We start from the raw sequence: 21,697 nt of genomic DNA on the forward strand, positions 1-21,697 counted from the left end.
CTTGCTGGGAGAGTGCCAGCTCCCTGAGGCACTGCTGAGCCTTTGCTGAGCTCAGATTTGTCACAAGGAGACTTGGCTGAGCACAGATACCAGTTGGCAATGAGCCTGAGGCCCTTTTGCCTTAAGCTTACAGCAGGGATTATACAGAGGCGGGCCTATGGCCACTCATAGGAGTCCTGAAGAGGACACTCCATGGGTCACTCATTGGGGCTTTTGTGGCCTGGGAGCACCCAGGTGTTTGTTTGAGTTTTGTTGTTTTAATGTGTTCAGATGCTTATCAAAAGTTGGAGGTTCGAGTCCACATAGAGGCACCTTGGAAGAACGAGCTGGTGACCTACTTCTGAAAAGTCTGCCATTGAAAACACCATGGAGCACAGTTCTACTTTGACACATGTGGGGTCAACATGAGTCAGGGACAACTCCTTGGCAGCTGATGTGGTTTGGTTTGGGTTGTATTTCTTTTCTTCCCCTGCAGGTCAGGACGGAAGTCATGAAGAGGATCTGAGCATGTCCCAGGGTGGACTCTTTCTCTGCACCCATCTCGGACCCTTCCACAGCGGGACCTGCTGGAGAGGAGACAGCTGGCCCTCTGCCTCTGTCCGTTCAGCCCAGCTCCAGCATCCTGCCCTCTCGGGGTGCAGGAAGGGGTTGTGGAGACTGGCCTTTGGCAGCAGGAATGGAAGGACATGGCAGTGGCAAGGAGACCCAGTGGCGAGATACCACAACCCAGAGGAAGTTACAAGAGAAACAGCATTTTGTTGCAACTCCACCCACTGACCATTTGTGGGTGAGTTTTCAGTGAAACAGAAAACTTCCCAGAACCCTTAAAAGGATTGCTTTGTAACCAGAGGGAACAGCACCACTTCTAAATATAATTGACGCAGCTTTCCTGCCTTTGTTCGGGGTATCCATTTTCCGCCACGTAATCTTCCTATTGTCCCTGCTTATTCCTGTTTGGTTTGGCAGGGTTAACTGCTGGTGGGCTTCCGAGGTGCTAACTTCTCCCCACACCGCTTGCAGGTTGCTGAAATCCGGCAAGCTCTCCCTCTCTCCCCGAAACATCAGCCAGGCGGCACACACGCTGTGCACCTTGTTCCTGGTTATGGAAAATCCAGCTGACTGAAATGCCAACGAAGAAAAGAGGTGGACTAAATTCCTCTAACATCTGAACCACGGAGATATTTTTTTGAGTCTTGGATTTATAGGCTTCAATCCTCCGACTCCCCGCCAGACCCTCACACTTCCTGTTCTTTGCACGACATTATTTGAAAAATAATTTGCGCCGTAAATACTCTTGGTTACTCTACAAGCCATCTACATTGTGCAAGACCACCAGGGTCTGAGGACCTTGCTGAACTTGAAAGGCACAAGTTCCGCTTCTGGCTCATGAACTTGAATTAGGTCTATGGTAAGGGTGCCAACAAAGTCCATGTTTCAACAGCCAGACAAGTGGGTTATTTATCTGGGAAGACCTTGAATCCTTTCCCAGAGTAAAATCCAGCCCTCTGCACTCAGTAGGTTTGAAATAAAAGCTTCTGAACTGACTCCATAGTGTCCTGAATTTAAGAAGCCCTAAACCCTGATGGCATAGCGCAGTGGTTAAGTGCTACGGCTGCTAACCAAGAGGTTGGCAGTTCAAATCCACCAGGCTCTCCTTGGAAACTCTATGGAGCAGTTCTACTCTGTCCTGTAGGGTCTCTATGAGTCAGAATTGACTCTACGGCACTGGGTTTTGGTGGCGTAGTGGTTAAGAGCTTGGCTGCTAACTGGAAAGTCAGCAGTTTGAATCTACCAGGAGCTCCTTGGAAACTCTATGGGGCAGTTCTGCTCTGTCCTATAGGATCACTATGAGTTGAAATTGACTTGATGGCAACAGGTTTGGTTGATTTTTGGGTGGCACAATGGTTAAGCGCTGAACTGCTAACCGAAAGGTCGGGGGTTTGAACCCACCAGCTGCTCCACAGTAGAAAGACCTGATAATTGGCTCCGGTAAATGTTACAGCCTAGAAAACCCAATGGGGCAGTTTTACTCTGTCCCATGGGATCGCTATGAGTTGGAATTGACTCCTGGCACCTAACAACAACAGCAAAGTACTTATGATAGCTTGGAGATGGAAGAAGGGGCGGAAGGCCTTTGGCCAGGAAAGACTTCTTCACTGGGGCTTTGTTAAGCTATTTTCTAACTTAGGAGTAGGGTTTATTTTGTTTGTTGAAAATACTATGTCCTTATGACAATGCCCCAGTCTGGAATGAAAATGTAAAAGGAATGGGAGAAAATGGAATTATACAAAACTTTTTGGATAAAATTACAAAACCCATAAGCATCAATCCTGTCCATATTATTGAGCTGATGTTATGTACCAGGCCTGTGCTAGGTCCTAATGGGATAAGTACAACTAAGACACAGTCCTCATCCTTGAAGAGTTTGGGGAGGGTAGACCAGAAGGAGCCCTGGTGGTGCAACGGTTAAGCATTAAGCTGCTAACCGTTCTACTGTGTCACATGAAGTTGCTATGAGTTGGAATCGACTCAATGGCACACAACAACAACAACAACAACAATGCCAGATGGTAAGAAATAAATAATAGTACTCCAACTATGTATGTGCTATAATTATGGTATATCAAGCCCTGTTTCGCTCTGTTGTACATAGGGTCTCCATGAGTCAGAACCGACTCGATGGCACCTATCAAAAACAACAAGCCCTGTTAGAAGGCAGAGTTGCCATCGTTAGGTGCCGTCGAGTCGGTTTTGACTCATAGCAACCTTCCGTACAATAGAATGAAATGTTACCCTGTCCTGTGCCATCCTTACATCACTGCTATGCCTGAGCCATTCTTGCAGCACTGTGTCAGCCCATCTCATAGAGGGTCTTCCTTTGAGTGAAAAGTAAGCAGGTCAATTCCCCTGGGCTGGGGGCCCCACACACCCCTCGGACCCTGAGTCTGTACTTGCTCCGCCTTCCTGCCCACCAGCCTCTGTAGACCACTTGGGGACACTGGGCTCTGTAGACCACATGGGGACATTGGCCTCTGTAAACCACTTGGGGGTGCTGGCCTCTGAAGACCACTTCAGGGCACTGGCCCACTGGCCTCTGTAGACCACTTGGGGACACTGGCCTCTGTAGACCACTTCGGGACACTGGCCTACTGGCCTCTGTAGACCACATTGACACACTGGCCTGGGTGCTTTTCTCCCCTGTGGCCAGTAGGAAAATTCTACCTACTTCTGGAGATCAGCTTTGTCACAGGGATTTCCTAACATAGCGCCACTGGGATCCTAGTGGCATAGTTCCCTCCCCCATACAACATCTCTTTCCTTCCATGGGTGCCCTGCCAGGCCCTCCCCTAGCCCAACGGTGCCTGGGTAAGAATTAGAAGAGTCACTCCTTCCTAAAGACACTTGGATTTCCTCTGGCGGAACATTGCAAAAAAAAATGTGTGCAATTTATTAAGCAAGTGCTGCCCTCTTATCAGGTGTCTCTGTTCCATGTATAACCCTGATGGCCAGCCATGGTGACCCAGCACCAAAAGATGGGGAAGGGCTGGCCAGGCACATCTTCACCTGAAACCTCGATTCCCGGCAGCAGCCACGCCTAGCACAGAGACCACAACACCTTTCAACCTTTTCCACGGAATGTCATTTCTGTGCCTCATTTTCTTTTCCTTCTGTCTAGCCCCCTTCCCATCACTCTTCCATCCATTTGACCTGCTGTGGGGGCTTGTGTGTTGCTGTGATGCTGGAAGCTATGTCACCAGTTTTTCCAACACCAGCAGGGTTGCCCATGGTGGACAGGTTTCAGCAGAGCTTCCAGACTACGATAGACTACGAAGAAAGGGGTGATGATTTACTTCTGAAAATTAGCCACTGAAAACTCCCTGGATCACAGCAGAACGCTGTCTGATACAGTGCTGGAAAATGAGTCCCTAGGTCGGAAAACCAGACAAACCGAACCCATTGCCATCAAGTTGATTTCAACTCATTGTGATTCTACAGGACAGAGTAGAACTGCCCCACAGGGTTTCCAAGGAGTGGCTGGTGGATTCTAACTGCCAACCTTTTCTTTAGCAGCCATAGCACTTAACCACTATGCCACCAGGGCTGCAACGATGGGCTAGCATATGCCAAGGATCATGAAGATGGTACAGGACTGGGGAACATTTCCTTCTGTTGTTTACGGGGTTGCCATGAGTTGGAGCTGACTTGATGGCAATTAATAAAAACAGCCCCCTTCAGGGAACATACCCACCTACCCAGACTGCCCACAGCCCTATGCATGTCTTTATCCAAATGTTCGTTCATTCAAGCTTTCTCTCAAAGGGCTCTTGGATCTCATGAGAACCGAGGATGACCTGGACATGCATCTTGGGTTCCAGAACAGTCTGGGAGGATTATAAACTCCTGGGGGCTGGCCTGCCCAGAGTACAGGATAATCTGAGGCCAGGATGTTTGTACTCTGGTCTAAGTAATGCCAAGAGGACGTAGGTCTAGGAGACACACATTTCAACCCGAAGGAAGAGCAAGTGCCAAGCCCATGAGCATGGAATTAGCCCAGTGTGTTGGAGAGTCAAAAACCAGACCTGTGTATCTGTGGAGTGGCAGCTGAGTGGGAGCGTGGTAAGAAGAGGGGAGAGGGTTAGGGGGGCCAGTCACTAGGGCCTTGTAGCCGGGGCCATGAGTGGGATTTTATTCTAAGTATTTTGGGAAGCTGTCAGGGGAGTGAAATACAGTCGATTCTGGTTATTTGCAATACTTATGTCCAATTAGGTCACCATAAGGAGCCCTGGTGGCACAGTGGTTAAGTGCTCAGCTGCTAACTGAAAGGTTGGAGGTTCATACCCTCCAGCTGCTCCACGGGAGCTCTGTGGGAGAAAGAGCCAGTGATCTACTCCTAAAGACTATGGCCTGGGAAACCCTACGGGGCAGTCCCACTCTGTCTCATGGGCCTGCTGTGTGTGAAAAGGGACTCAGAGGCATCTAATGACAACAACAACAATAACAACGAACGGGCAATTCTACTTCCAGCAAGCCCTGGCCGAGCGATAGGCCAGGTCTCCAATTCAGCTTCTCAAGGCCAGGCTACCGCAATTCTCATGTCCAAACACCATCACAGAGCAGTTTTCATTTCTAACTGTGTGTCATTGATCAACAAAAATGTCAGTTTGCTAGTAAATTAACAAAGAACCCACACGTTAACTGACAATTACCAGCCACTCTCATTTCCCATGTTATGAAGGAGGGACCACACGGTACGTATTCCTCTGTCCTAACGATGAAATCGCCAGGCGCTGCTCTTTTGTGCTGTTTTTTAGGAAGAAAACAAAGCTGCCAGTTAGACGTTTTTCTGTTTCAGCTTGTCTGTTAGCGACTCTACACGGAGCCAAATGTGTGCTTGGCTTTGACATAAACACTGAAAAGATTCATAATATTTTTATCTGGATTTCATTTTGTCAAAGTCTAGACACGAATATAAGGAGTGCTGGTGGCTCACCAAGGTGCTGACCAACGGGTCGGCAGTTTGAATCCGCCAGGCGCTCCTTGGAAACTCTATGGGGCAGTTCTACTCTGTCCTATAGGGTTGCTATGAGTCGGAATCGACTCGACGGCACTGGGTTTTCTGGGTTGGGTGGCACAACTTAAGTGCTCAGCTGCTAAGGTTGGTAGTTCGAACTCACCCAGCAGCTCTGAAGGAGAAAGACCTGGCAATCTGCTCCCATAAAGATCACAGCCTAGAAAACAATGGGGAAGTTCTACTCTGTCCGATAAGGTGGCTATGAGTCGGAACTGACTCAGCGGTGCAGAAGGACGGACTCGATGGCACACAAGGAACAACAACATAAATGAATGTGCGTATCCTCTAAGGAAATACCAGGGCTTATAAGTTAAATCTACTTTAAATTCGGTAATGACACATATGAGAATTATGGATGACACTATATGGTATTCTTTATCACCAGCACATATCGTATAAGCTGGTACCTTTATATGGGTAAGAATAAAAAAAAAAAAAAAGAAAGAAATGAAATACAGCTAAATTTTAACATCACTTTTTGAATTCTCACGAGCCAAGGAATTGCTTGGCAAAAAATCAGTGTCGCCTCATTGCCTTTGTCCCTGGCTCCATCCTGCCAGAAACACTATCTTGTTCTGTAAATCTTTCATTTGCCTCTAATGTGGCAACAATCTCAGATGGTTTGCGAAGCCTCTCAGAGAAGTCATATGAGCTGAGTATCATTTGGCTACGAACATAAAAGAAATAAAACACATATCAAAGGCAAAAAACCTGTTACTGAACCAGACATAACTTACGTAACACGTTCCAACGGTCCTGTTATTCTTCGATGTTTATGTAATTTTTGAATATTTGCAAAAAGCCTCAAGCTTGCTTTTATTGCCTGTTGCTCACAGCTGCACCGTGAGATCAGTTTGAGTAGCTTGCTTGGAAGTGATGGTGCCAGAGGAATAGATCGAGCTTCCCAGAGAGGCCACGCAAAGCAGCTGCAAAGTCCTGGCCACTCGGTCCCTCAGTCCCTCACTCACTAATTGGTAGGTCCCAGTTCCTCTCTTTCCCTCACATCCTAAAATGCTGCTCACATTCAGCTTATTTTATCGAGGCTCATGAGACTTCCTTTTGGCTGGCTTTCAGTCCCATTTCCAACCATTCCATCACTTCCCCCCCAAAAACCCCCCCAAACAAACAAAAAAAAATTCCATCACTTCCCAGCCCCTAGGAAAGATTCAGAAGGATCGCTGGTGGCAAAAACGTTTAAGTAAAGGTTGGTGGTTCAAATCCAAGCAGCAGGTCTGAGAGAGAAAGACCTGGCGATCTGCTCCCGTAAAGGCTACAGCCTAGAAAACCTTAGGGGACAGTTCTAATCTGTCCCATGGGGTCGCTATGAGCCAGAACTGACTTGACTTCATTTGACGACAACAGGAAAGATGCAGTTTAAAGCTGAGAACAGTTAACTGATTGATACTTATTATAAAATTGGAGTTGGACTTCCTGGTTAGTGAAAGCGGTTAACGCCCTTGGCTGCTAACCGAAAGGCTGGCGATTCCGGTACACCCAGAGGTGCCTTGGAAGAAAGTCCCGGGGATCTCCTTCCGAAAACTCAGCCACTGAAAACCCCGTGGAGCACGATTCTACTCTGACTCAAGCGGAGCTGCTGTGAGTCGTAGTCAGCTCGGCAGCGGCGGGTTTGGTTTCAGTTTATTAGGAAACAGGCCTGCTGTCACAACGAGTGTGGGCTGCGTGCCTTCCCTACTAAGGTCTTACATCACCCTCTCCAAATGCATAACTGAGTTCTGGACAGCAGGTGGCCCTTCGCCCCTCCCTCACTGCCTGCCTCACGACCTTCGCCCCTTTGACCTGAGAAGACAGCCCTCTCCAAGGGTAAACACGCAGAACAATAAACAAACAAAGGAAGAATTGTGCACACTCCTACGTCTGTGGGATTCCATCTTTCTCTTCACAGCGCTGGCTGTGCTCTAGCCACATCTTGTTGTCGTGTGCCGTCACGTGGATTCTAACTCACAGTAACCCCATGTCACAGGGTAGAACTGCTCCATAGAGTTCCCTATGCCATAATCTTTGCAGGAGCAGGTCGCCAGGTCTTTCTCCCACAGAGCTGCTGGTTGGACTCAAACCACCAACCTCTCAGTTAGTAGCAGAGCGCTTCAGCATTGTGCCACCAGAGCTCCCCCTAGCCTAGAGAGGTACACAGAAGTTTTTTCATAAACATTTTGTACTGAGAATCGATGAGTCCCAACTCCTAGTCGTTCTTCACCTCTGCATTGGCTTTAGTCTGGTAGATGCAAGAAAGGGGTTTCTCTCTCTTCTTATGCCTTTCCCATGATTGTCCCACTGCTGGAGACAATACATTGATAGACCACGTGTCTGTCAGTTTGTCCTGCTGTGGTAGATTGTGTGTTGCTGTGATGCTGGCAGCTACATCACAAGTATTCCAAATGCTGGCAGGGTCACCCATGGTGGACAGGTATCAGCAGAGCTTCCAGACAAAGGTAGACTAGGAAGAAGGACCTGATGATCTACTTCTAAAAAATAGACCTGCAAAAACCTTGTGAATAGCAGTGGAACACAGTCAGATGTAGTGCTGGAAGATGAGGCCCTCAGGTTGGAAGGCACTCAAAATACAACTGGGGAAGAGCTGCCTCCTCAAAGTAGAGTCTATCCTAATGACATGGATGGAGTCAAGCTTTCGGGACCTTCATTTGCTGATGTGGCGCGGCTCAAAATGAGAAAAAACAGCTGCGAACATCCATTAACAATAGGAACATGGAATGTACAAAGTATGAATCTAGGAAAATTGGAAGTCATCAAAAATGAAACGGAGGGCAAAAAGATCGATATCCTAGGCCTTAGTGAGCTGAAATGGGCTGGTATTGGCCATCTTGAATCAGACAATCATATGGTCTACTATGCCGGGAATGACAAATTGAAGAGGAATGGTGTTGCGTCCATCGCCAAAAAGAACATTTCGAGATCTTTTCTGAAGTACAATGCTGTCAGTGATAGGATAATATCCATATGTCTACAAGGAAGACCAGTTAATACAACTATCATTCAAATTTATGCACCAACTGCTAAAGCCAAAGATGAAGAAATTGAAGATTTTTACCAACTTCTGCAGTCAGAAATTGATCAAACCTGCAATCAAGATGAATTGATAATTACTGGTGATTGGAATGTGAAAGTTAGCAACAAAGAAGAAGGATCAGTAGTTGGAAATATGGCCTTGGTGATAGAAAAGAAGCTGGATTCACAGGACAGAAATTTGCAAGACCAACGACTTCTTCATTGCAAATATATACCTTTTTCAACAACATAAACGGTGATTATACACATGGACCTCACCCCAGATGGAATACAGAGGAATCACATCAACTACATCTATGGAAAGAGATGATGGAGAAGCTCAATATCATCAGTTGGAACAAGGCCAAAGGCCAACTGCGGAACAGACCATCAATTGTTCGTATGTAAGTTCAAGTTGAAGCCGAATAAAATTAAAACAACTCCACGAGAGCCAAAATACAATCTTGAGTGTATCCCACCTGAATTTGGAGATTATCTCAAGAAGAGACTTGACACACTGAACACTATTGACCAAAAATCAGGCGAGTTGTGGGAGGGCATCAAAGACGTCATACATGAAGAAAGCCAAAGGCCATTAGAAAGAAACAGTAGACCAAATTGGATGTCAGAAGAGACTCTGAAATTTGAACTTGGACATAGAGTAGCTAAAGCAAAAGGAAGAAATGATGAAGTAAAAGAAGTGAACAGAAGATTTCAAAGAGCAGCCTGAGAAGACAAAATAAACCATTATAATGAAAAGTGCAATGGCCTGGAGTTAAGAAACCAAAAGGGATGTACATTCTTGGCATTTCTCAAGCTGAAAGAAATGAAGAAAAAATTCAACTCTTGAGTTGCAATACTGAAGCACTCTACGGGTAAAATAATGAATGATGCAGGAAGTATCAAAGGAAGATGGAAGGAACAGAGTCCCTGCACCCCTGCACCAAAAAGAGTTGGTCGACATCCAACCACTCTAGGAGGTATCATATGATTAAGAACCAATGGTACTAAGGGAAGAAGTCCGAGGTGCATTGATGGCATTGGTGAAAAACAAGGCTCCAGGAACTGACTGAATACGAATTGAGATATTTCAACAAATGGATGCAATGTTGAAAGAACTTACTCATCTATGCCAAGAAATTTGGAAGGCAGCTACCTGGCCAACTGACTGGAAGAGATCAATATTTGAGCCCATTCCAAAGAAAGGTGATTCAACAGAATGCAGAAATTATTGAACAATATCATTAATATCGCACCAAGTAAAATTTTAATGAAGATAACTCAAAAATGGTTACAGCAGCACATTGACAGGGAATTGCCAGAAGTTCAAGCCGGATTCAGAAGAAAACATGGAATGAGGGACATCATTGCAGATGTCAGATGGGTCCTGGCTGAAAGCAGACAATACCAGAAAGATGTCACCTGTGTTTTATTAGACTATGCAAAGACATTCAATTTTGGATCATAACAAATTATGGATAACACTTAGAAGAACTGGAATTCCAGAACACTTGACTGTGCTCATGAGGAACCTGTACATAGACCAAGAGGCAGTCGTTCAAATAGAACAAGTGGATACTGTGTGGTTTAAAATCAGGAAAGGTGTGTGTCAGGGTTGTATCCTTTCACCATACTTATTCAATCAGTATTCTGAGCAAATAATCCCAGAAGCTGAACTAATATGAAGAAGAATGTGGCATCAGGACTGGAGGAAGACTCATTAATAACCTTCAATATGGAGATGACACAACCTTGCTTGCTGAAAATGAAGAGGACTTGAAGCACTTGCTGATGAAGATCAAAGACCACAACCTCCAGGATGCATTACACCTCAACATAAAGGAAACAAAAATCCTCACAACTGGACCAATAAGCAACATCATGATAAACAGAGAAAAGATTGAAGTTGTCAAGGATTTTATTTTACTTGGATCCACAATCAACACCCATGGAAACAGCAGTCGAGAAATCAAAAGACACATTGTGTTGGGCAAATCTGCTGCAAAGGATCTCTTTAAAGTGTTGAAAAGCAAAGATGTCACCTTGGAGACTAAGTAAGGTGCACCTGATCCAAGCTGTGGTATCTCCAATTGCATCATATGCATGTGAAAGCTGGACAATGAATAAGGAAGACCGAAGAATATTGAATATACCATGGACTGCCAAAAGAACGAACAAATCTGTCTTAGAAGAAGTACAACCAGAACTGCGTCTTACATACTTTGGACATGTTGTCAGGAGGGATCGGTCCTTGGAGAAGAACATCATGCTTGGCACAGTACAGGGTCAGTGGAAAAGAGGAAGACTCCCAATGAGAGGAACTGACACAGTGGCTGCAACAATGGGCTCAGGCATAACAATTGTGAGCATGGCGCAGGGCGAGGAAGTGTTTCGTTCTGTGGTACATAGGCTTGCTATGAGTCAGGACCGACTCGATGGCACCTAACAACAACAACAACAAAGCACAATTAAAAGAAAAAAAACAATTAGTAGGCTACTCCATCTATGTAGCATTCTGTCTCTGTATCAACTTGTGTGTATTCAGGATGAGCGCCCATGGAAGCAGCAGTCAAGAAATCAAACGATGTATTGCATTGAGCAAATCTGCTACAAAAGATCTCTTCAAAGTGTTGAAAAACAAAGATGTCTCTTTGAGGACTAAGATGAGCCTGACCTAACCATGGTATTTTCAATCACTTCATACACGTGCGTAAGCTGGACAGTGAATAAGGAAGACCCAAGAAGAATTGATGCCTTTGAATTATGGTGTTGGTGAAGGATATTGAATACACCATGAACTGCCAGAATAAACAAGTCTGTCTTGGAGGAAGCACAGCCAGAATGCCCCTTGGAAGCAAGGGTGGTAAGACTTTGTTGCACTTACTTTGGACGTGTCATCAGGAGGGACCAGCTCCTGGAGAAAGACATCATTGTTGGTAAAATAGAGGGTCAGTGAAGGAAAGGAAGACCCTCAGTGAGGTGGATCACCACAGTGGCTGCAACAAGGGGCTCAGGCATAACAACAGTCATGAGGACGGCACAGGACCCAGCAATGTTTCATTGTCATACACAGGGTCACTACGAGTTGGAACCAACTCGACAGCACCTAACAACAGGCATTCAAGAAAAAATTTTGCTCCAAAGTAGAGGTATTTTATCCTTCAAGTCCAGAAAATGGTTTGGAATCCCAGTGGGAGCAAAATTGCTTTGGATGCCTTCATAGGAAAAACAGATATTGGCAAAATAATAGTCAAATTTTATCATTGATATATATTTTGTTTTCCAGCCTTCTTATTTGGAAATTTTACTCTGCTGGAAAAATGTATTTCAGATGGAGATAAATTGATCTGCTGTCTACTTCTCTACGTGAATAACGTCTCACTGCTCCCCTAAGTACCAATCACTATGTCATGATCTTCCATAATTTTTCTCACCTCTTTTAAGATGCAATAAGTGAAGCATAATTTCTTTCAGGGGCAGAGTGATCATTCACAGAACCGAATTATGATCAATGGAATAATGACCTGGGACCTGAATAAACATATCTCTAGTGCTTGAAAATGTCAACTCTGTTGCTTCCAAAGGGTGAAAGTGTCACCAGGTCCAAGCTGCCATATTTCATTTCGTGTAATGGACTTACACTGAACAGTCTCCAAATAATTCCTCATTCAATTCCCATTAAGGCATGTGGGCTGTAAATAACATTGATGATGCACAATGCTTGGTAACGTCAGCTGCGTTACTCAGCCACACCATTTGACATGACGGCAACGAGGCTTGGGCTTTGGTTTGGGCACTTAGAAGGAGCCCTTGGTACAGTGGGTAAGTGCTTGACTGCTAACTGAAAGGTTGGTGGTTCAAACCCACCAGTGGTTCTGTAGGGGAAAGACGTGGCAGTCTGCTTCCAAGATTACAGCCTTGGAAACCTACGGGCAGTTCTACTCTGTCCTAATAGGATTGCTGTTGAGGCAGAATCAGCTCAGCGGCAATGCGTTTGGATTTTGGTTTTGGACCTTCAGAAACCCCTTATTTTCTAATCTCCTCTTGTGCTTCAGATGCTACCTAATACTATTTTCCAAAGGATCTGATGACCCCAGGTACAAAAGAATGAAACGTTGCCTGGTCTTGTGCCATCCTCACAATTGTTGGGATGCTCAAGTCCATTGTTGAGGCCACTGTGTATTCTGAGTGTCTTCCAACATAGGGGGCTCATCTTCCAGCACTATATCTGACAATATTCTGTTATGATCCGTGAGATTTTCATTGGCTGATTTTCAGAAGTAGATCACCAAACCTTTCTTCCTAGTCTATCTCAACCTGGAAGGTCTGCTGAAACCTGGCCACCATGGGTGACCCTCCTGGTATTTGATATATTGGTGGCATAGCTTCCAGAATCATAATAACATGCAAGCCACTACAGTGACTTTATTCATATATTACCCTTTTTTTATGGCACAGAAATGGAATTCCCAAGCGAATACTAGGGATTTTACCAGATTCTTATAGACAGAAGTATAGATCTTACGCCACCTACCTTATTCATAAGATGGACTCCAGGTACACCTACCACAAAGAACAAATGCACTGGCAAATAAATAAATAAATTCAATCATATATTTATCATACATGCTCACCAGTAGTCAGTTGCTGTGGAGTTGATTCCGGTTCCTGGCTACTCTACTTGTGCAGAGTAGAACTGTGCTCTGCAGGGTTTTCAAGGGCTGATTTTCCAGAAGTAGGTCACCAGGCCTTTCTTTCGAGGCACTTCTGGGTGAGCTTAAAAACCTCCTACCTTTCAGTTAGCAGCCAAGAGCATTAGCCCTGTGTACCACCCAGGGGCTCCATCATCTAGTGCACTTAGTCGTTAACCAGCCACTGGCTGTCACTGTTCAGTCTGTGGTTGTTGTTGTTGTTGGGTGCTGTCCAGTAATTCCAACTCACAGCAATCCCATGTGACAGAGAACTGCCCCATAGGGTTTCTAAGGCTGTAATCTTTAGGCGAGCAGATTGCCAGGTCTTTCTCCTGTGGAGCCACTGGTGGGTCTGAACTTCAGACCTTTCTGTTAGCAGCTGAGTACTTAACTGTTGTGCCACCTGGGCCCCTTCTACATTCAACTCAGTGGATGTTAAATTGTGTGGAAAAAAATGAAGGAAAGCAAAGAGAGAAGAGGGAGGAGTCGGGAAGGAGGTAGGAAGGGAAAGGTGGGCACGTTCCCTGTTGAACGTCCTTTGGGTCCCATCTGCAGCCTCCTTTCCACGTTGCCATCTGCATGAATGACTGGCACAACTTTTAAAAAGTAATCATGGACCATAACAGCTAGGTTATGTTTGAGTCCCTCTTCAGAATAAAGTAAACAGAAAAAAGTAGGAAGGGCAGGTATTCTGAACTTTCCTCTGACGTTTGTTCTGTCTCTCATCATTCATCCATTTTACGTGCAAGCCAGTTGCAGAATGGAGGAATTTAGCATCTCACCTGAGGTCCTACAGAGAGGGTGATGTCAGCCTGGAACCAGCACCTGGACCTGCCTCTCAGCCCAGGGTGCTGCTGGTGAATGGGTTGGCACAGTGGATGTCCCATTTCACTTTTGGCCACCCTTCGGGACGCTCTATCTGAACGCTGTGCACTGGGCTTCTGGAAGGGCCCGGAGATGATAACAATGTTGCATTTGTCTGCATCCTTGGAGCGAATGGATTTTTCAGAAAGTCTAACACTACCCTTTTGTCTCTCGGAGGACAAAACTGCATTCGATGATGCAACGACAGTTTTGAATGAATTGAGAAGAATTTTCATGAAAAGATGGCCACCGTATATACATAGACAGTTTAAACACAATCTCATTTTCCTCTTACCTTCTACCAGAAAGTTAGAATTCTAGCGTACCTGTCTGTGCTACAACCTGACTTATATCCCAGAGCTAAGACTTCTGAGTGGCATTAATCCATAGCAACTGAGAGCTTTTGCCAAAGTCGTGTCAGAACTCCTTTATAGAACAAACCACCCCGTGAATTCTAGACTTACGCAACACCCGCGACCTCACCGCACGAGCGCACCCTAATGATCCAATGGCGGGCGTCGCTCAGTAAATGCCTAGAACGCTTCTCCTTGTTCTCCATGGTGTTTCCTAGGGCTTCTGAACTGCTCCTAAACCCACAGCCCCATGGCTTTTCCTAGGGCTTCTGAACTGCTCCTAAACCCACAGCCGCACGAAGTTTCCAACATTTGATTTAGAAAACTAACAGTCACCTAAGAGATTTTCTGTTCTAAAGCTTTTTTTTTTTTTGGCTAAAGTTAGTGTTAAGCAGAAACCTCAAAGCCATCCGGTGTCACTGAAGTTCTTCTTTCCATAGGTTGAAAACCTTGAAAGGAACAGGGGTGGTAAGTCATTTTATTTAACTGTTTCTAGGTCAGGCCAACGAGTCCGGGTGGTAGAATGGTTAAGTGCTCAGCTGCTAACCGAAAGATTGGTGGTTTGAACCACTTGGCATCTCTGCAGGAGAAAGACCTGGCAGTCAGCTCTGTAAAGATGACGGCCTGGAAAACCCTATGGGCAGTTCTGTCTGTCACATGGGGTTGCTGTGAGTCGGAATTGACCCCAAGGCACACAACAACAATGACAGGTTGGCCCAAACATAAATTACCTCTGATAAAGGATATTTGCTTTTCTTTAAACACACACACACTTCCTGTCTCCTATTTCTCTTCGGCTTGGCTGGATTTCCCTAATGACACAGAGAAAACAACATCCCCTGGCCTCAGGGAAGGCCGTGTAGCAGCAGATGAAGGGTGGAGGGAGGTGGCGGAACAGTGGGGGAAACCATGCAGGCTACAAAGGCTCTCGTCCTGCTGTTGTTGTTGGGCGATTCCTTCTCAGTGCGGCCCTATAGGACAGAGTAGAGCTATCCCATAGGGTTTCCAAGGCCTTAATCCTTATGGAAGGAGCCCTGGTGGCACAATGTTAAGCACGTGGCTGCTAATCAGGAAGTCAGCAGTTCAAATCCACCCAGAGGCTCCGCGGTAGACAGACCTGGTGGGCGATCCGCCTCTGTAACAATCACAGCCTAGAAAACCCTATGGGACAGTTCTACTCTGTTACATGAGGTCCCTAGGGCTCGGAACCGACGGGATGGCACCTAACAGCAAAATTTTTTACAGAAGCAGATCCCCAGGCCTTTCTCTCACAGAGCTGCTGGTGGGTTCAAACCAACAACCTTTCAGTTAGCAGCGAAGTGCTTAACTGTTGCACCACCAGGGTTCATCTTGTCTTATTAAAAAAAAAAAATCTGCTGCTGCTCATAACAACCCTATAGGACAGAGTAGAACTGTCCCACAGTGTTTCCTAGGCTGTAATCTTTGTAGAAGTAGACGGCTGTATCTTTCTCCCACAGAACAGGTGGTGGTTCGAACTGCCCATCTCTAGGTTAACAGCAAAGCACTTATCCACTGTGCCACCAGGGCCCCTTCTGTCTTATTGGTTCCTCCTAATTTCCTTGGGCCAGGTCTGACAGACACGATCTGCAGCGGCTGGTGGGAAAAGCAGCTTGTGTGCCAGCTCCCTCTTGGAGATGTAACCACTGGGGACACTGGGGACACACCCAGCTCTTTATTAAAGCACTTATTATTTTACCACAAATTACAGTCCAAAACAAAATGGATTTGGATCTCTTAAGACTTAAGCCCAACTCTTGGCTTTGCTTTGTTTCTCTAGGCTCTGAGGAAGCTCCTACAATGACTGCTTTCTGAACCCTTCACACCAGAGACAGGGTGTGGGGAAAACAGTTCAGCAGAGCAGAGTACAGACAATGGAGCCAGGCTGCCCTGGGCTCAAATCCTGGCACCTACCACATGTTGCTCTGTATTCTTGGTTCAGTTTTTTACCTCCATAGAGTTGTACAAAATGGATGTAACGCACCCAGCACAGTTTATCACTCACAGCCAATGCTCAGTTGTTGTTGGTGGTGCTGTTGAGTGGATTCCGACTCATAGCGTCCCTGCAGGACAGAGTAGAATGGCCAGGTTTACCAGGTTGTAGTCTTTACAGAAGCAGACTGCCTCATCTTTCTCTCGAACAGTGGCTGCTGAGTTCGAACCACTGGCCTTTCGGTTAGCAGCCAAGCACTTTAACCACTGCACCACTTGTGCTCTTCGTGTTCTGGGTAGAGAAAGCATAAAATCCATCATCCAAACCAGGACACTCTGATCATGAAATAGAAGCCGATCTGATGGAGCATTGGAACAGCAGGCATAAACCGAGGCTGCCCCGGAAAAGCTAGGAGCTTGGTCACCCCGATTATGGAATATTCAGGAAGCTGAGATACCAAACCTTCTTCCTATCTCCAAGTCTGAAATACAGGCAGACGGAAGGTGCCAATTTTCTCCAACATCTCTTCTCCTATTTGAAGAAGAACAGGAGGTAACTGTGCCTGCTGTGTACGCAGAAGTTGCATTTTAAAAAAGTGAATCAGCACAGGGAGGCGTCGGTGCTGCTCTGAAACACGCCTGTGAAGAAGCACCTGGCTGGTCATCCGTCCACCAGTTGGTGCTGCTCTGAAACACGCCTGTGAAGAAGCACCCGCCTGGTCATCCGTTCACCAGTCGGTGCTGCTCTGAAACACGCCTGTGAAGAAGCACCCGCCTGGTCATCTGTTCACCAGGACCCTGGCTGCAGCCACCTGCTGGGCAGCTGACGGCTGTGTATCAGACTCGCCCCACGTGTGACGCCTGCACAGTCAGGGAGGTGGTCCAAGGGCTCTCTGAGGTCTCTAAAACCCAACCCAACCCGTTGATTCAGACTCATAGTGACCCTACAGAACAGAGTAGAACTGTCCCATAGGGTTTCCAAGCAGTGGCTGGCGAATTTAACTGCTGACTTTTTGGTCAGCAGTGGAGCTCTTAACCACTGTGCCACCAGGGCTCTAGCTGCTATGAGTTGTTTTAATATCTTAACAGGAGGAGTACTGTGTGTGTTAAGGAGTTCAGTGGTGCAGTGGTTAAGTGCTTGGCTGCTAACCGAAAGGTCAGTGGCTCAAACCTACCAGTGGCTCCATGGGAGAAAGACCTGGTGACCTGCTCCCGTAAAGCTGACAGCCTAGGAAACCCCATGGGGCAGTCCCGCTCGGTCACGTGGGAGTGCTCTAAGTCAGAACTGACTCGACAGCGCCCAACAACAACAACGTGCTCTCTGATCTCAGACTTCGTATCCTCTGATGGTGGAGCTCCACCTGCTGCTGTTGTTAGGTGCCGTGCAGTCAATTCTGACTCACAGTCAGAATGTGACAGGGTAGGACTGCCCCGTCAGGTTTCTTAGACTGCCATCTTTACAGAAGCAGGTCACCAGGCCTTTCTTCTTCAGTTCCAACCACCAACCTTTCAGTTAGTAGTCGAGTGCAAGTGACCTCGGGACCTATGTTCTTGGTGTTGGGTGCCGCCTGGTCAATGCCGACCCCGTGTGGCAGGGCAGAGTTGGCCCATAGGGTTTTCTAGGCTGTGGTCTTTGCAGGAGCAGCTCCCTTAGGCTGTGGGTAACGTGCTACTCCAGGAAGCACCAGGAAGGAATTATCAACTTACTTATCTTCATTGGGAGCGTTTTGCATGCCGGACATTATTATTTCAGTTAATCCCCAGAGTCAATCTCTGTGGCAGGTACTGTCATTATCTAAGTGAACTGTTTTAGTAGGTTGCTATTTTTGTTGTGTGTTGTCCAGCCCATTCTGACTCAGCGACCCTATAGGACAGAACAGAGCTACCCCACAGAGTTTCCAAGGCTGTCATCTTTATGGGAGCAGACTGCCACGTCTTTCTCCCGTACAGCAGCTGATGGTTCAAACTGCCAGCCTGTTGGTTAGCAGCCAAGCACTTAACCACTGCGCCACCAGGACTCCTTTAAAGAGAGGCAGAAACCTCTAAATTTCTATCACAGGATTACAGGAAAAGAATTTATTTAGATTTTAGAGGGTAAAGGGCCCATTTTCATGGCTTGTACCCTCAAAATGCACTCTTCTGGCCCAGAATGTGAGTCCTAACAGGAGCCTTGGTGGCACAGCGGGTAAAGCAATTGACTTTTAACCAGAAGGTTGGTGGTTCAAAACCACCTGTGACTCCATGGGAGAAAGATGTGGCAATCTGCTTCCATAAAGATTTATAGCCTTGGAAACCCTATGGGGTCTCAATGAGTCAGAATTAACTAGACAGCAGTAGGTGGAAACCTGTCTAAAGCAGAATAAATGACCACGACCTACATTTGAACACACAGCTTCCGTTGTGTGAGTCCAAAGGCCAGGAATGTAAACACCATTCTGGTTCCTCTCCCTGCTACTGGAACTCACTTCAAGGTCTCGCCAATTCTTCATAAATAAAAATCATTTAGAAACACTAAATTCTGACGCACAGATGATATTTCCTAGTAGCATTTGTTACGTGTTTCTATGATGCTTCTGACGGGAAATGCGGAAGTTGAGCACCAACATGGGATCGAACTTGCGACCTCCATGGCATTTTCTACTGCCTCTTAGCAGTCAACACGAATCCCTTGGCAGCTCCTTCGAGGGCTCTGATGGTCACTTTGCCAAAAACCAAGACAGTTTTGAATCAACTGACACATTTTTATCATGGGGAGGAGGAATCCGAGGAGGTGATAACACATAACACTAGCCCTGATAATTCGCTGCCAGGAAGTAATTTAAAAACACAAGTTGAACTGATTTCCCTCACAGCCACAGCGATTTGCATAAACTCTAAAGAAGATGCGTCTAATTTTCGAATCTTGGTCTCTGCGCTGTCAATCTTACTGGAAGTTTTAAATTGTATATTCATGAAACATCATGTACTGAAATCAGACTGAAAGTGGAAATTTGACTTGCTTTAGTCATAACAGCAGTACCGTCTTTCATTTTTTAAACATACATTCAGAGTTGTCAGCTTTCAACTTTTAACCAAATTTATAGCGCTGTGTTTTTGTTCATTCGTTTATTTTATTTAGCTAATTTTTTCGGTCATCTTCTGACTGCTCTTCACATTTCCCTTGTCACAGTCTTTTAACAGCTCTCACGCATGTGGATAAATGTGTGTTGCTTCGTGGTGGCGGGTCCTATCCTGCTTTGAATCCTGTATCTGCAAACTCAGTGTGGAATGGTTGGAGCTTGGCTTCTGTAACTCTAGATCAAAAGTTAGCACACACAGAAGCCTCTTTTACTTGAGACCCTTAGGGCGAGAAGTGATCACATCTTCAGAAATTCTGTTAAGGTGACATTTCCATCATGACTCAAATCACTGTGTTATCAGTTAGAATGACAGACAGGTCTCTTTCTTGGTGCTTCTGCCTGATTTTCCCCTGAGAGGCCCCCAAGGGCAGTGATTTCCGTTTCCCCAGCTTCATTTCTCATTTTGATCCAAACTCTGTGTTGTGTTGTTATTGTTGGGTGCCGTGGAAATGATTCCAGCTCATAGTGACCTCGTGTGTTACAGAGTGGAACTGCCCTCTAGGGTTTCCTAGGCTGTAACTGTGGTGCAGTGGGTAAGCGCTCGGCTGCTATCTGAAAGGTTGGTGGTTTGAACCCATCAGCTGCTCTGAGGGAGAAAGATCTTCCCAGCCTTTGAAACCCCATGAAGCAGTTCTACCCTGTCCCATAGGGTCACTGAGCTGGAACTGACTCCACGGCAGATGGTTTGGTTTGGTTTCTGGTAATCTTTACAGGAGCAGATTGCCAGGCCTTTCTCCAGCAAAGCCACTGAGTGGGTTCAAACCACCAAACTTTAGGTTAGCAGCTGAGCACTTAACTGTTGAGCCACCTGGGATTCTATACAGAGACACAGACATAGATACAGATAGAGATGTCATTGTACCCTCAAGTGGATTCTGACTCAGTGACCCCATAGGGCAGAGTGGAACTGCTCTATAGGGTTTCCTAGGCTGTAATCTTTACAGGAGCAGATCGCCAGGTCTTTTCTCCCACAGAGCAGCTGGTGGGTTTGAACCACAACCTTTTGGGTAGCAGCTGAGAGCTTAATGGTTGTGCCACTAGGGCTCCTTCACCGGGTCCTGATGTGCCAAAAGCTCACCAGTGTCGCCACTTCTTTCTCCTTAAGCCGTAGTTAGCTTAAAATGGAAACAAATGAGCTTTCAAAAAAATCCTCTAATTTGAATATAAGTGCAACATTCCGGTAGCCTGTAATTAGAATGTAAATAACCTTCTAATAGCCTATGCAAATGAGAGTATTAATGTATTATGCACCAGTCAAGGAAAATGGTGCAGTGGTCCCTGCCCCCTTTCTGTCTTCCTGCAGCTTCTTCAACTTTTCACTGGAAGCAGAGGACCCAGGAAGCACAAGAGACCAGGAGTCACTCCCTGCCTTTTAACCAGGGCTTTTTCGGACCCAGGCTGGGAATTTGCATTTCTAACAAGTTCCCAGGCAATGCTAATGCTGCTGGTTAAGGACCAATTCTGAGAACCACTAAACCCCCCTCATCCCTCCCTGCCCCTACAGAAAAAGGAATAATTGCATGGAGTCCAATTCAGTGTGACAGAGTAGAACATCCACGTAGGGCTTCCAATGAGTGGCTGGTGGATTCGAACTGCTGACCTCTTGATCAGCACCCATGTCACTTAACCACTAGGCCTCCACTATTGGAGCGGTGATTCTCAATATTTATCACAGGTAAGAGTCACCTGGGGATCTTGTTAAAATGGAGATTCTGATTCAGCATAACTGGGGTGGAGATGCAAATTCTCAGCAGGGGTTAGAACTGGTATGAGCCTGTTGGCAGCCCTGCTTTTTAGGAAGGTTTTCGCAGAGGGCTTTGTTGGTTGTCAAATGAACCTTGTTTTGCCAATCACTCATGAGGCAATTCAGCAGCAGCTCCTTAGGTTCCAGGCAGGCGTGTAAAGGTCCCTGCTCAGAAACAGGACTTGAGGAAGGCACTGAAGAAGGCCGGAATAAGGGAATACATCAGCCTCCATCTGGGACTGATCCTAATCTCACATCAGGAAGAGAAGGGTGGAAACACACCTTCCGGATGGTGGATGGAGGAAGGGAATTGTTTTTCTTTTTTTCCCTCTGGAATTTAAAGAGAGCAGGGAGACACCCAAACTCCACTGAGTGCCTCC

The 21,697-nt window shown here is 46.1% G+C and overlaps 1 long non-coding RNA gene across 2 annotated transcripts in view; it reads right to left on the reverse strand.

The window, feature by feature from the left end:
• Positions 1–21,697, reverse strand: part of LOC126058072 (uncharacterized) — an 80,864-nt gene that overhangs the window by 18,745 nt on the left and 40,422 nt on the right. Inside the window, exon 3 of one of the 2 annotated variants that reach the window (XR_007513079.1) lies at positions 9,467–16,746. The exons of the other annotated variant lie outside the window; for it this stretch is intronic. This is a non-coding gene — a long non-coding RNA (uncharacterized LOC126058072). Of the gene's footprint in view, positions 1–9,466; positions 16,747–21,697 lie in introns of those variants that run through there. 2 annotated transcript variants of the gene reach the window in all.

This window comes from Elephas maximus, chromosome 14, assembly GCF_024166365.1.
Source record: "Elephas maximus indicus isolate mEleMax1 chromosome 14, mEleMax1 primary haplotype, whole genome shotgun sequence".
Lineage (NCBI taxonomy): Eukaryota > Metazoa > Chordata > Mammalia > Proboscidea > Elephantidae > Elephas > Elephas maximus.